Genomic DNA, 11,997 nt, shown 5'->3' with positions numbered 1-11,997 from the left:
AAGTAATCCATCAGTAGAAAAAAAAAAAAAAAAAACCCTGGCATCTTCTGCAACTTGAATAGATACTGTAATGAATAATTCACTTTCTTTCTTTAGTTTCTGCAGTCCCTTGAGCTCAACTTAATCCTTGCATAAAGTGACAGCTGGAAGTAGTATTTCAGTTTTATAACTTGCAGAACATTTCTTGCAGTCAAGTATTTGGTTTTGTGCCCATGTTTGTTTCTGTACCTCCTTGTGCAACACAGCAACCCTGCCTGCTCCAAGCCAAGGCCAGACAGAGTCTGGGAGGCAGGTTCCAAGTGCCTGACAGTGCTGGGTTTCAGATATAAGAAGGCATTTCTCCACTGTCTCTCTCTTTTCTTTCTTGTGACAGGGAAAGTAATTTCTCTGCAGTATGACATTTGAAATGATGCCTAGCTTTTGCTAAAGATGCACAAGCTGCCAGCCCTGAAAGAATTGGGAGGACACAGGATTCCAGAGCCCAAGAAGTGTTGGAAGGCTTATTTGTCACCACTTGTGTGGTTCTAGTAGGAGCTGACCATCTCCATCACCATTGCTCCATCTCCAGGACCTCTGGACCTTCCAGTGAGGGGGGAAAAAAGGCAGAAGTAAAGTAAAATAGCCGAGGGTTGTTGATAGACTAAGAGGAGAAGTTAGCCTTCCTAGTAGAGTGCAAGAAAGAAAACCATAGAAAGACATATAAGATATAGGCTAAGTATCTTAGATCATTTCATGGATGTCAAAATTAAGACAACATTATTGTTAAAACTGTGGAAGACTTTGTGAAGATTAAAATTTAAGGCTTCAATGTTTACCTTTTCAAAGGAGTTGGTTTCCCTGCTGTTGAATTTACAAAGTAGTTAATAATTCTGCCTTCAACACTTTATACCAACATGAACCATAGCAGGTGTGAGCTACGGTGATATTGTAAAAAATGAAATTCTGGGGAATCAAAAGTCATAGGCCTACAACTTCTCATTTCCTCCCCATTCTTACCATCAACACTTCACACCATCTCTGAAAGATTTCAAATGCCTACTCCCTTCTACTCTAACCCTCTGCAAGTATCATTTGGGTATTATCCCCTTCTTAAATGTCTGTAATATCTCCCCCAAATTCTTCAGTTAAAAGCAAAGCTCACAATCATGGCCTTCCAGATCCATCAGCTATTCATTCATCAAACATTTATTGCGTACCTAATGGATGTCAGGCATTTAAGAGGTGTGGGGAATAGAGAGGTGAAGTGTGGGTTTATAGTGTTGAGCAACACACAGTTTTGGAGGAGAAACTGGTACGTCCACGGCCTTCCACCAGTCAGTGTATGAGTGTGATGGAACATGGAGACAAGACCTCTAAAACCCAAAGCTGGAAAGTATGGGAGGCTTTCCAGGAGAGACGATGAGTAGGTGGCTTTTAAAATAAAAAATAGACATTATCCAGGTGAATAAAGTCCACGTCCAGGGGACAGCATGTACAAGGGCACAGAGGTAGGAAAAACATGGTCCAGAGGACTGAAAGAGGAACGGCATGGCAGGAGGGGAAAACATATGCAGCCGGTGATGAAGCCAGTCTGCTAGGTAAGGCCCACTAAGAGCCCTGCAAAGAATTTGGATTTCAACTCCAATGTAATGAGATGACATCAAACATTTCAAGTAAGAGGACATAAACATGATAATTTTTGTATTTTAGAAAGACGTCTCCAAAAGGTCCATGGAGAATGGATTGATGTAGGAAGACCAATCCAGAAGCTATTAAAGAAGCTAGTAGATAAATAATAAGGACTTGGATTATAGCCTTGATGATAGAGAAGTGAGTATAGAAAGAAAATATGGGGAGATAAAATTTAGAAACAGAACTGATAACATCTGGTCACAAATCATATTGGGAAGCTACCTTTAAAAGAGAGAGAGAAATCCAGGCAGATCCCCAGTTAACCAATTTGTGACTTCGAAGAATGACCAGATCTGGGAGCAGAGACAGACTCAGCTGTAGACATGTTGTTTTTGAATGACCTTTGTATGTACAAGTCTATGCTGTAGGGTACATACTGGAGCAGGATGTACATATTTGTTATCAGCATATTAGTTACATACATATTAGTTAAAAACTGGGCGAGTAGATGAGATTCATTTAGGTTTTATTCCTAAAACACATAACCAATGATCTAAAAGTTGAGTTGAAAGAGTTATATCATGGAAGCCAAAGGAAAAAAGAATTTTAAGAAAGAAGTGGTCCACAGTATTAAATACAGCAAAGGTGTCCTATAAGATAAAGCCCAAAACTATCGTATATGGCAACTCTGTGAACTTTCCACAATAGTTTCATTCAAATGTTAGAGAAATCAGAGGGTAGAGAGCTGAGGAGTGAAAGAAAGGCCAGACATAGCGAAAACGTAAGTACAGCTGAATCGTCTAGCACAGACTAGGTTATGCTAAAGCAACAAGCAATTCTCAAATCTCAGCGGCTTAACACAACAGAGGTTTATTTTTTATTTATTTTTTAACATCTTTATTGGAGTATAATTGCTTTACAATGGTGTGTTAGTTTCTGCTTTATAACAAAGTGAATCAGTTATACATATACATATGTTCCCATATCTCTTCCCTCTTGCGTCTCCCTCCCTCCCACCCTCCCTACCCCACCCTCCCTACCCCACCCCTCTAGGTGGTCACAAAGCACTGAGCTGATCTCCCTGTGCTATGCGGCTGCTTCCCACTAGCTATTTTACGTTTGGTAGTGTATATATGTCCATGCCACTCTCTCACTTGGTCACAGCTTACCCTTCCCCCTCCCCATATCCTCAAGTCCATTCTCTAGTAGGTCTATGTCTTTATACAGAGTGAAGTAAGTCAGAAAGAGAAAAAGAAATACCGTATGCTAACACATATATATGGAATGTAAGAAAAAAAAAAAAGGTCATGAAGAACCTAGGGGCAAGACAGGAATAAAGAGGTTTATTTTTTTATTGTGCTCTGTGTCCAATGCAGGTCATCAGGGGCCTCTGTTCAACACAGGAGGCTCTCCCAACACAGGCATTTATAATTGTTGCCCCAAGAAAAAGAGAACAGCTGTGTCCCATAATGGCAACTAAGTGCTTTCTCCTGGAAGCAATACCTGACACTTCATTCTTATTTTACGGGCCAAGGCAAATCAACACGGCCACACAAGGCAGAGAAGTACGATGCTACTACACACCCAGAGAGAGAACTAGGATATCTGTGCAGAGTCTTCATGAGGGGATTTGGGCACCACTAGCTACAAAGGGCTGTTGAGTTAGAGGAGAGATTTTTGTCTGGTTAGGATGGGACAGACAATGGCACTGGTGAAATGTGTGTCCACAGCTCACACTCTGTGCTCTCGTGTGTAACCCACCCAGTAAACCCCATTCATGTCTGATATCTCTGCAGGAATATCCTTCCGATGATGCTGTATTGGGCACATCTTCAAAACTCTGCTCAAGAATCACTTCATTCAAGAACCTGTCCATTGATAAGCTTGATACTTACTTAACATTGATAAACTTGGTTACTTGTGTTCAAGTTCATGTAGGTAAGTGTATTTTCTTATGTTTCTATTGTTGACTTCTTTGTATCTTTTTCACATGTTTTGAAGTCCTTTCCCCGAACCCTCTAAAACACAGAACGTTCACTTTTGCTTCCTTTCTTTCGATGGGGTAACTGGCCACAAGGTATGTACTCAGTCCATGATGTTGGCTAAATAACTGGTTTCTCACTGACCAGAGAAGACCTTTCTGCAAAGTTCTTTGCATCCGGTCACCCTTAAGCACATAGAGTCATTTATAGAATGGTTTATGAAGAAAACTGCAGCTGGTTTTTTCCATGGCTGAAGAGGCAGGAAATTGAGCAGCAGTGTCCTAACTCTTATGGAAACTCCACCCCATGTACTGGCACCATCGTAATTTTGCTTAGTCTGCTTTCTGGGACTAGCCCAAACCTGTCAAGTTCTCACTTTAAAAACTCGCAGGTGCATCTACCACATATTTACACCCTCAAAGTCATATGCAAAGGAGTTGCTACCGAGCTGAGACCCCTCATCAAGAAGGCTCACAAAGGGGTTGTTTTTATGATGACCGATTTATTCAGAGTTGCCTTCAGTCTCTGCTCTGGTCCTACAGGACCATGGCCATACATGTGCAGGGCACCTCTCTGGGTCCCGAGTACAGGCTGATCTGTGGGACGGGTGCTAACTGTCCCCTACACATCAAAACCATAACCTTGGCCTCGTCAGCAGTATCTGAGCTACTGAGCTCAACAGCCACAGATAAGCAAACTCCGGAGGGCTTTGGAAGTGAAACAGGTGCCTATGCACTGGGGTAAGGATTTCCATGATGCTCAGAGCTGAAAAGGTAGATTCAGTCATCACATTTTTGAGCCAGGAGGAGTCACAGAAACAACCCACACACAAAAGAAATAGTTCAATACATAACCCAACAGACCAGGAGAGGCTTTTAAAAGAAAAGGGAAAATCTGTCAAGAAGTGAGTTTAATGGGAGGACGAGTGAGGCCGCAAAGACACTGTATGATTAGGGAAAAGCTAAGCAACAGCCATTTGGATGTATCCTGAGGACAAGTAACGACTGCGATCCAACGAAGCTACTAAATACCTTTTCCACAGAAGTGAGAAAATGCAGTTTGGGGGTCTTGCTAATTTCAGCTCTTGATTCAGGGTAGCAGAAATACTCACGAAGCCTTGCAGCCAAATTGTAATCATAAATAATTTTCCTCTCAAGTGGGTTGACTCCAGTTGGCACTTATCGGCTTACAGGTCAGCACAAATATTTTTATAATGAGCCATAAAAGGGGGAAAGTATAGTCTAGACTGGCAGTCAGAAATCCCGCTGCTTTCTCTCAGCAACTCGACTGAATCTGATCTGGATGACTGGCCCAAACTGATAATATCAGCTCCTTGACTTTTTACATGAGAACAGGATCTTACCTTTCAAGCGGCGTAAAATGGTATAAGAATGGGCAGCATGTACTTCAGGGCTGGGTGGTCGGGACCATTGAGTGGTTCCCAACACAATCCCTGGCGCCTCCCTCCCTACCCCTACCTCTATTCACTAAAGCACACATTTCTTTTTATTCTTTTTTCCCCTCCACTCCCACCTCCTCCTATATTATTCTTTTTTTTTTTTAATATACATTTATTTATTTATTTATTGGCTGCATTGGGTCTTCGTTGCTGCGCGCGGGCTCTCTCTAGTTGCGGCGAGCGGGGGCTACACTTTGTCGCGGTGTGCGGGCTTCTCATTGCAGTGGCTTCTCGTTGCAGAGCACAGGCTCTAGGCACACGGGCTGCAGTAGTTATGGCACGCAGGCTCAGTAGTTGTGGCACACGGGCTTAGTTGCTCCGTGGCATGTGGGATCTTCCCAGACCAGGGCTCGAACCCATGTCCCCTGCATTGGCAGGTGGATTCTTAACCACTGCACCACCAGGGAAGTCCTATATTATTCTTATTGTCTCAGTGTTTCTCCATTTTGATACTGATGTCCTGATACAGCCTGATGTTTCAGTCCTGCTAGTGACACCCACTACTAAGCTTCACGGAAGGAATGGTTGAAGAGGCAACCGTCCCTTTATTTACAGTGAAGATGCTGCTAAAATAGAAGTTCCATGAGGGCAAACATAGTGTCTGTCTTGTACAGAGTAGGCACTTAATTAATATAGACATGTAGTGTTTAATATTTTTTTAGTAATTAAAACACATTTCTCTTGATTTTTCTGATAAGATTACACATGAACATTGTCAAGGTACTGTATCCCATCCCCATTCCCCAAACATTCTAAAGCACAAGGAGCAGAAAGCTGCTTGTTTTGGATTGAATGTGTCCCCCCAAAATTCATATGTTGAAATTTAATCTCCAACGTGGTGGCTTTAGAAGTGGAGCCTTGGGGAGGTGATCGCGTCATGAGAGTGGAGCCCTCATGCATGGGATTGGTGTCCTTATAAGAAGAGGTCAGAGAACTAGCTGGCTCTCTTTGTACCACAGGAGGCTATGAGAAGTTAGCAGTCTGCATCCTGGAATAGGGCCCTTGCCAAAACCAGTCAATGGGGCACTCTGATCTCAGACTTCAGCCTCTAGAACCGAGATAAATAAATTTCTGTTGTTTATAAGCCAGCCAGTCTATGGGACTTCATTATAACAGCCTGAACAGACTGAGACACTGTTTATGGAGTATCCAGTCTCTAAATATTTCCAGCCAGCCTCTCAAAATCAGTGGTTCTATTTCAGTAAAAGCAAGAGAATAGAAACGGAAATACAACCAGGAAATAGCTTGGATGTCCCAAACTCATTTGTTCATTTAGGACCAGACTTTCATTAGGATTTTGGAAACTCCTGTTGACATTGTTGTCTTCTAGCATTTTCCCTAGCAGCTAAGAATCTCAGGCCATTAAAAAAAACAAAAACAAAAAAACACTGTGGGGTAACTATAATATGAAGTCTGTAGGAAATTCTGAGAAACATGAGTGTTTTATCAGAGAGGTGCTGGGCTACAGCTCAGCAGACTTTTGAAAGAGGGTAGGTCCAAAATGTAATAATAGAAGGAAGCAGGCAATGTTCAGTGCTTATGGTCTAATAAATCAGGAGAGATGTTTTTTGATTTTACTCTTCCAGGACTGAATGTCCTGACCTAGCCTCCAAATTCCGTTGACTGGTAACCAGCACAGGCCAGTTAACAACTACTTACTAAGTACTACTGTGACCAACGAAGCCCTCCAAGTCATTATGCAACTTGCTTATTCCATGACATGTTTTGAATTTAGAGACTAAAATCACATTGTATAAGCTCAGACTGCTATTTTAAATTTAAGGCAATTTTTGCCAAGGCAAATGGAAATTTAGAATAAATATATCATCATTAGGACAGTCAGCATCCTACCTTCCAAATCATATTTAGGAAAACCAGAATTCTACAACCCTGCTGTTCATTGAAAACTAAAACACAAACTACTTTTACCCAGGAGGGTCTTTGCAGATATGCGCCATCCCTACAATTTTAATCTAGACAGAAGGAAATGACTTAGGAAATACAAAGATATGTAATGTCTTATAGTCCAACCAGGTGAAACCAAGTCACTCCATTTACCAGTGGGATGACAGAATGTTTTAGCTTAATGTCGCAATTTGATTTTGTGACATATACTTTTACTACTTCATATTAACACTGGTGGTCCAGTGGTGCCTTTCCCAGTTCCTGTGTTAACCCAGAAATGCCTGTCAGACGCTGTCCCTCAGGAAGGGAAGCTAATATTTTCCAAGGAAATAGAGCCCAACAGAATGATGTTGTGATAATATTACCAAACCAAACTTGGGTGTGCTACCCAAGCAAAGCCAACCTACTGACACCAGGTTGTGGTGAAGGGAAGTACAGTGTTTATTGCAGGGCCAAGCAAGGAGAACAGGCAGCTCATGCTCAAAAGACCCATACTCCCGAACACTTTCAGGGAAGGGTTTTTTTCAAACACCTTTATTGAAATATAATTGCTTTAAAGTGTTGTGTTAGTTTCTGCTGCATAACAAAGTATATCAGCTATATGCAAACATTTATCCCCATATCCACTCCCTCTTGCATCTGCCTCCCACCCTCCTTATCCCATCCCTCTAGGTGGTCGTAAATCACTGAGCTGATTTCCCTGTGCCATGCAGCTGCTTCCCACTAGCTATCTATTTTACATTTAGTAGTGTATATATGTCAGTGCTACTCTCTAAATTCGTCCCAGCTTACCCTTCCCCCCTCCCCGTGTCCTCAAGTCCATTCTCTACATCTGTGTCTTTATTCCTGTCCTGCCTGTAGGTTCTTCACAAATATTTTTTTTTCTTTTTTAGATTCCATGTATATGTATTAGCATACGGTATTTGTTTTTCTCTTTCTGACTTACTTCATTCTGTATGAAAGACTCTAGGTCCATCCACCTCACTACAAATAACTCAGTTTCATTTCTTTTTATGGCTGAGTAATATTCCATTGTATATATGTGCCACATCTTCTTTAATCATTCATCTGTTAATGGACATGTAGGTTGCTTCCATGTTCTGGCTATTGTAAATAGAGCTGCAGTGAACATTGTGGTACATGACTCTTTTTGAATTATGGTTTTCTCAGGGTATATGCCCAGTAGTGGGATTGCTGGGTCACATGGTAGTTCTATTTTCAGTTTTTTAAAGAACCTCCATACTGTTCTCCATAGTGGCTGTATCAATTTACATTCCCACCAACAGTGCAAAAGGGTACCCTTTTCTCCACACCCCCTGCAGCATTTATTGTTTGTAGATTTTTTGATGATGGACATTGTGACCAGAGTGAGGTGATACCTCACTGTAGTTTTGATTTGCATTTCTCTAATGATTAGTGATGTTGAGCATCTTTTCATGTGTTTGTTGGCAATCTGTATATCCTCTTTGGAGAAATGTCTATTTAGGTGTTCTGCCCATTTTTGGATTGGGTTGTTTGTTTCTTTGATATTGAGCTGCATGAGTTGCTTGTATATTTTAGAGATTAGTCCTTTGTCAGTTGCTTCCTTTGCAAATATTTTCTCCCATTCTGAGGGTTGTCTTTTTGTCTTCTTTATGGTTTCCTTTGCTGTGCAACAGCTTTGTAGTTTCATTAGGTCCTATTTGTTTACTTTTTGTTTTATTTCCATTTCTCTAGGAGGTGAGTCAAAAAGGATCTTGCTGTGATATATGTCATAGAGTGTTATGTCTATGTTTTCCTCTAAGAGTTTTATAGTGTCTGGCCTTACATTTAGGTCTTTAATCCATTTTGAGTTTATTTTTGTGTATGGTGTTAGGGAGTGTTCTAATTTCATTCTTTTACATGTAGCTGTCCAGTTTTCCCAGCACCAGTTATTGAAGAGGCTGTCTTTTCTCCATTGTATATTCTTATCTCCTTTGTCAAAGATAAGGTGACCATATGTATGTGGGATTATCTCTGGGCTTTCTATCCTGTTGCATAGATCTATATTTCTGTTTTTGTGCCAGTACCATACTGTCTTGATTACAGTAGCTTTGTAGTATAGTCTGAAGTCCAGGAGCCTGATTCCTCCAGCTCCGTTTTCTTTCTCAAGATTGTTTTGGCTATTCCGAGTCTTTGTGTTTCCATACAAATAGTGAAATTATTTGTTCTAGATCTGTGAAAAATGCGATTGGTAGTTTAATAGGGATTGCATTGAATCTGTGGATTGCTTTGGGTAGTATACTCATTTTCACAATATTGATTCTTCCAATCCAAGAACATAGTATATCTCTCCATCTATTTGTATCATATTTAATTTCTTTCATCAGTGTCTTATAGTTTTCTGCATACAAGTCTTTTGTCTCCTTACGTAGGTATATTCCTAGGTATTTTATTCTTTTTGTTGCAGTGGTAAATGGGAGTGTTTCCTTAATTTCTCTTTCAGACTTTTCATCATTAGCGTATAGGAATGCAAGAGATTTCTGTGCATTCATTTTGTATCCTGCTACTCTACCAAATTCATTGATTTGCTCTAGTAGTTTTCTGGTAGCATCGTTAGGATTCTCTATGTATAGTATCATGTTATCTGCAAACAGTGACAGCTTTACTTCTTCTTTTCCGATTTGGATTCCTTTTATTTCTTTTTCTTCTCTGATTGCTGTGGCTAACACTTCCAAAGCTATGTTGAATAATAGTGGTGAGGGTGGGCAACCTTGTCTTCTTCCTGACCTTAGAGGAAATGGTTTCAGTTTTTACCACTGAGAACGATGTTGGATGTGGGTTTGTCATATGTGGCCTTTATTATGTTGAGGTAAGTTCCCTCTATGCCTACTTTCTGGAAGATTTTTATCATAAATCGGTGTTGAATTTTGTCAAAAGCTTTTCTGCATCAATTGAGGTGATCATATGGTTTTTATCCTTCAATTTGTTAATATGGTGTATCACATTGATTGATTTGCATATATTGAAGAATCCTTGCATTCCTGGGATAAACCCCACTTGATCATGGTCTATGATCCTTTGAATGTTCTGTTGGATTCTGTTTGCTAGTATTTTGTTGAGGATTTTTGCATCTAAGTTCATCAGAGATTCTGGCCTGTAGTTTTCTTTCTTTGTGACATCTTTGTCTGGTTTTGGTATCAGGGTGGTGGTGGCCTCATAGAATGAGTTTGGGAGTATTCCTCCCTCTGCTATATTTTGGAAGAGTTTGAGAAAGATAGGTGTTAGCTCTTCTCTAAAGGTTTGATAGAATTTGCCTGTGAAGCCATCTGGTCCTGGGCTTTTGCTTGTTGGAAGATTTTTAATCACAGTTTCAGTTTCAGAGCTTGTAATTAGTCTGTTTATATTTTCTCTTTCTTCCTGGTTCAGTCTCGGAAGGTTGTGCTTTTCTAAGAATGTGTCCATTTCTTCGAGATTGTCCATTTTGTTGGCATATAGTTGCTTGTAGTAATCTCTCACGATCCTTTGTATTTCTGCAGTGTCAGTTGTTACTTCTCCTTTTTCATTTGTAATTCTATTGATTTGAGTCTTCTCCCTTTTTTTCTTGATGAGTCTGGGTAATGGTGTATCAATTTTGTTTATCTTCTCAAAGAACCAGCTTTTAATTTTATGGAACTTTGCTATTGTTTCCTTCATTTCTTTCTCATTTATTTCTGATCTGATCTTTATGATTTCTTTCCTTCTGCTAATTTTGGGGTTTTTTTGTTCTTCTTTCTCTAATTGCCTTAGGTGTAAGGTTAGGTTTTTCAGTTGAGATTTTTCTTGTGTCTTGAGGGAAGATTGTATTGCTATAAACTTCCCTCTTAGAACTGCTTTTGCTGCATCCCATAGGTTTCCTTTCTTTTTTAAGTTTATTCATTTATTTATATTTTAGAGCAGGTTCTTATTAGTTATGTATTTTATACATATTACTGTATATATGTCAATTCCAATCTCGTAATTCATCCCACCACCAACCCCTCCCCCGCCACTACTTTCCCCCCTTGGTGTCCATACGTTTGTTCTCTACATCTGTGTCTCTAGTTCTGCCCTGCAAACCAGTTGATCCATACCATTTTTCTAGGTTCCACATATATGCATTAATATATGATATCTGTTTTTCTCTTTCTGACTTACTTCACTCTGTGTGACCGTCTCTAGATCCATCCACGTCTGTACCAATGACCCAATTTCGTTCCTTTTCATGGCTGAGTAATATTCTATTGTATATGTGTACCACATCTTCTTTATCCATTCGTCTGCCAATGGGCATTTTGGTTGCTTCCATGACCTGGCTATTGTAAATAGTGCTGTAATGAACATTTGGGTGCATATGTCTTCTTGAATTATGGTTTTCTCTGGGTATATGCCCAGTAGTGGGATTGCTGGATCATATGGCAATTCTATTTTTAGTTTTTTAAGGAACCTCCATACTGTTCTCCATAGTGGCTGTATCAATTTACATTCCCACCAACAGTGCAAGAGGGTTCCCTTTTCTCCACACCCTCTCCAGCATTTGTTGTTTGTAGATTTTCTGATGATGCCCATTCTAGCTGGTGTGAGGTGATACCTCATTGTAGTTTTGATTTGCATTTCTCTAATAATTAGTGATGTTGAGCATCCTTTCATGTGTTTGTTGGCAATCTGTATGTCTTCTTTGGAGAAATGTCTATTTAGGTCTTCTGCCCATTTTTTGGTTGGATCATTTGTTTTTTTTTTTAGTATTGAGCTGCATGAGCTGTTTATATATTTTGGAGGTCCCATAGGTTTTGGGTTGTCCTGTTTTCATTGTCATTTGTTTCTAGGTATTTTTTGATTTCCTCTTTGATTTCTTCAGTGACCTCTTGGTTATTTAGTAGTTATTTAGTAGTCTATTGTTTAGCCTCCATGTGTTTGTATTTTTTACATATTTTTTCCTGTAATTGATATCTAGTCTCATAGCATTGTGGTCAGAAAAAATACTTGACATGATTTCAATTTTCTTAAATTTACCAAGGCTTGATTTGTGACCCAAGATATGGTCTATCCTGGAAAATGTTCCAC

The 11,997-nt window shown here is 39.9% G+C and overlaps 1 long non-coding RNA gene across 1 annotated transcript in view; it reads left to right on the top strand.

Moving 5' to 3' along the window:
* Window positions 1-770: 770 nt before the first annotated feature.
* Window positions 771-11,997, top strand: part of LOC309666686 — a 26,980-nt gene continuing 15,753 nt past the window's right edge. The window contains exon 1 of the long non-coding RNA XR_014267242.1: window positions 771-3,549. This is a non-coding gene — a long non-coding RNA (uncharacterized lncRNA). The remainder of the gene's footprint in view (window positions 3,550-11,997) is intronic.

This window comes from Balaenoptera physalus (genome assembly GCF_965194825.1).
Source record: "Balaenoptera physalus genome assembly, chromosome: 9".
Classification (NCBI taxonomy): domain Eukaryota; kingdom Metazoa; phylum Chordata; class Mammalia; order Artiodactyla; family Balaenopteridae; genus Balaenoptera; species Balaenoptera physalus.
Note: the sequence above shows the minus strand (reverse complement) of the source record. Positions and strands in the feature narration are given on the sequence as shown.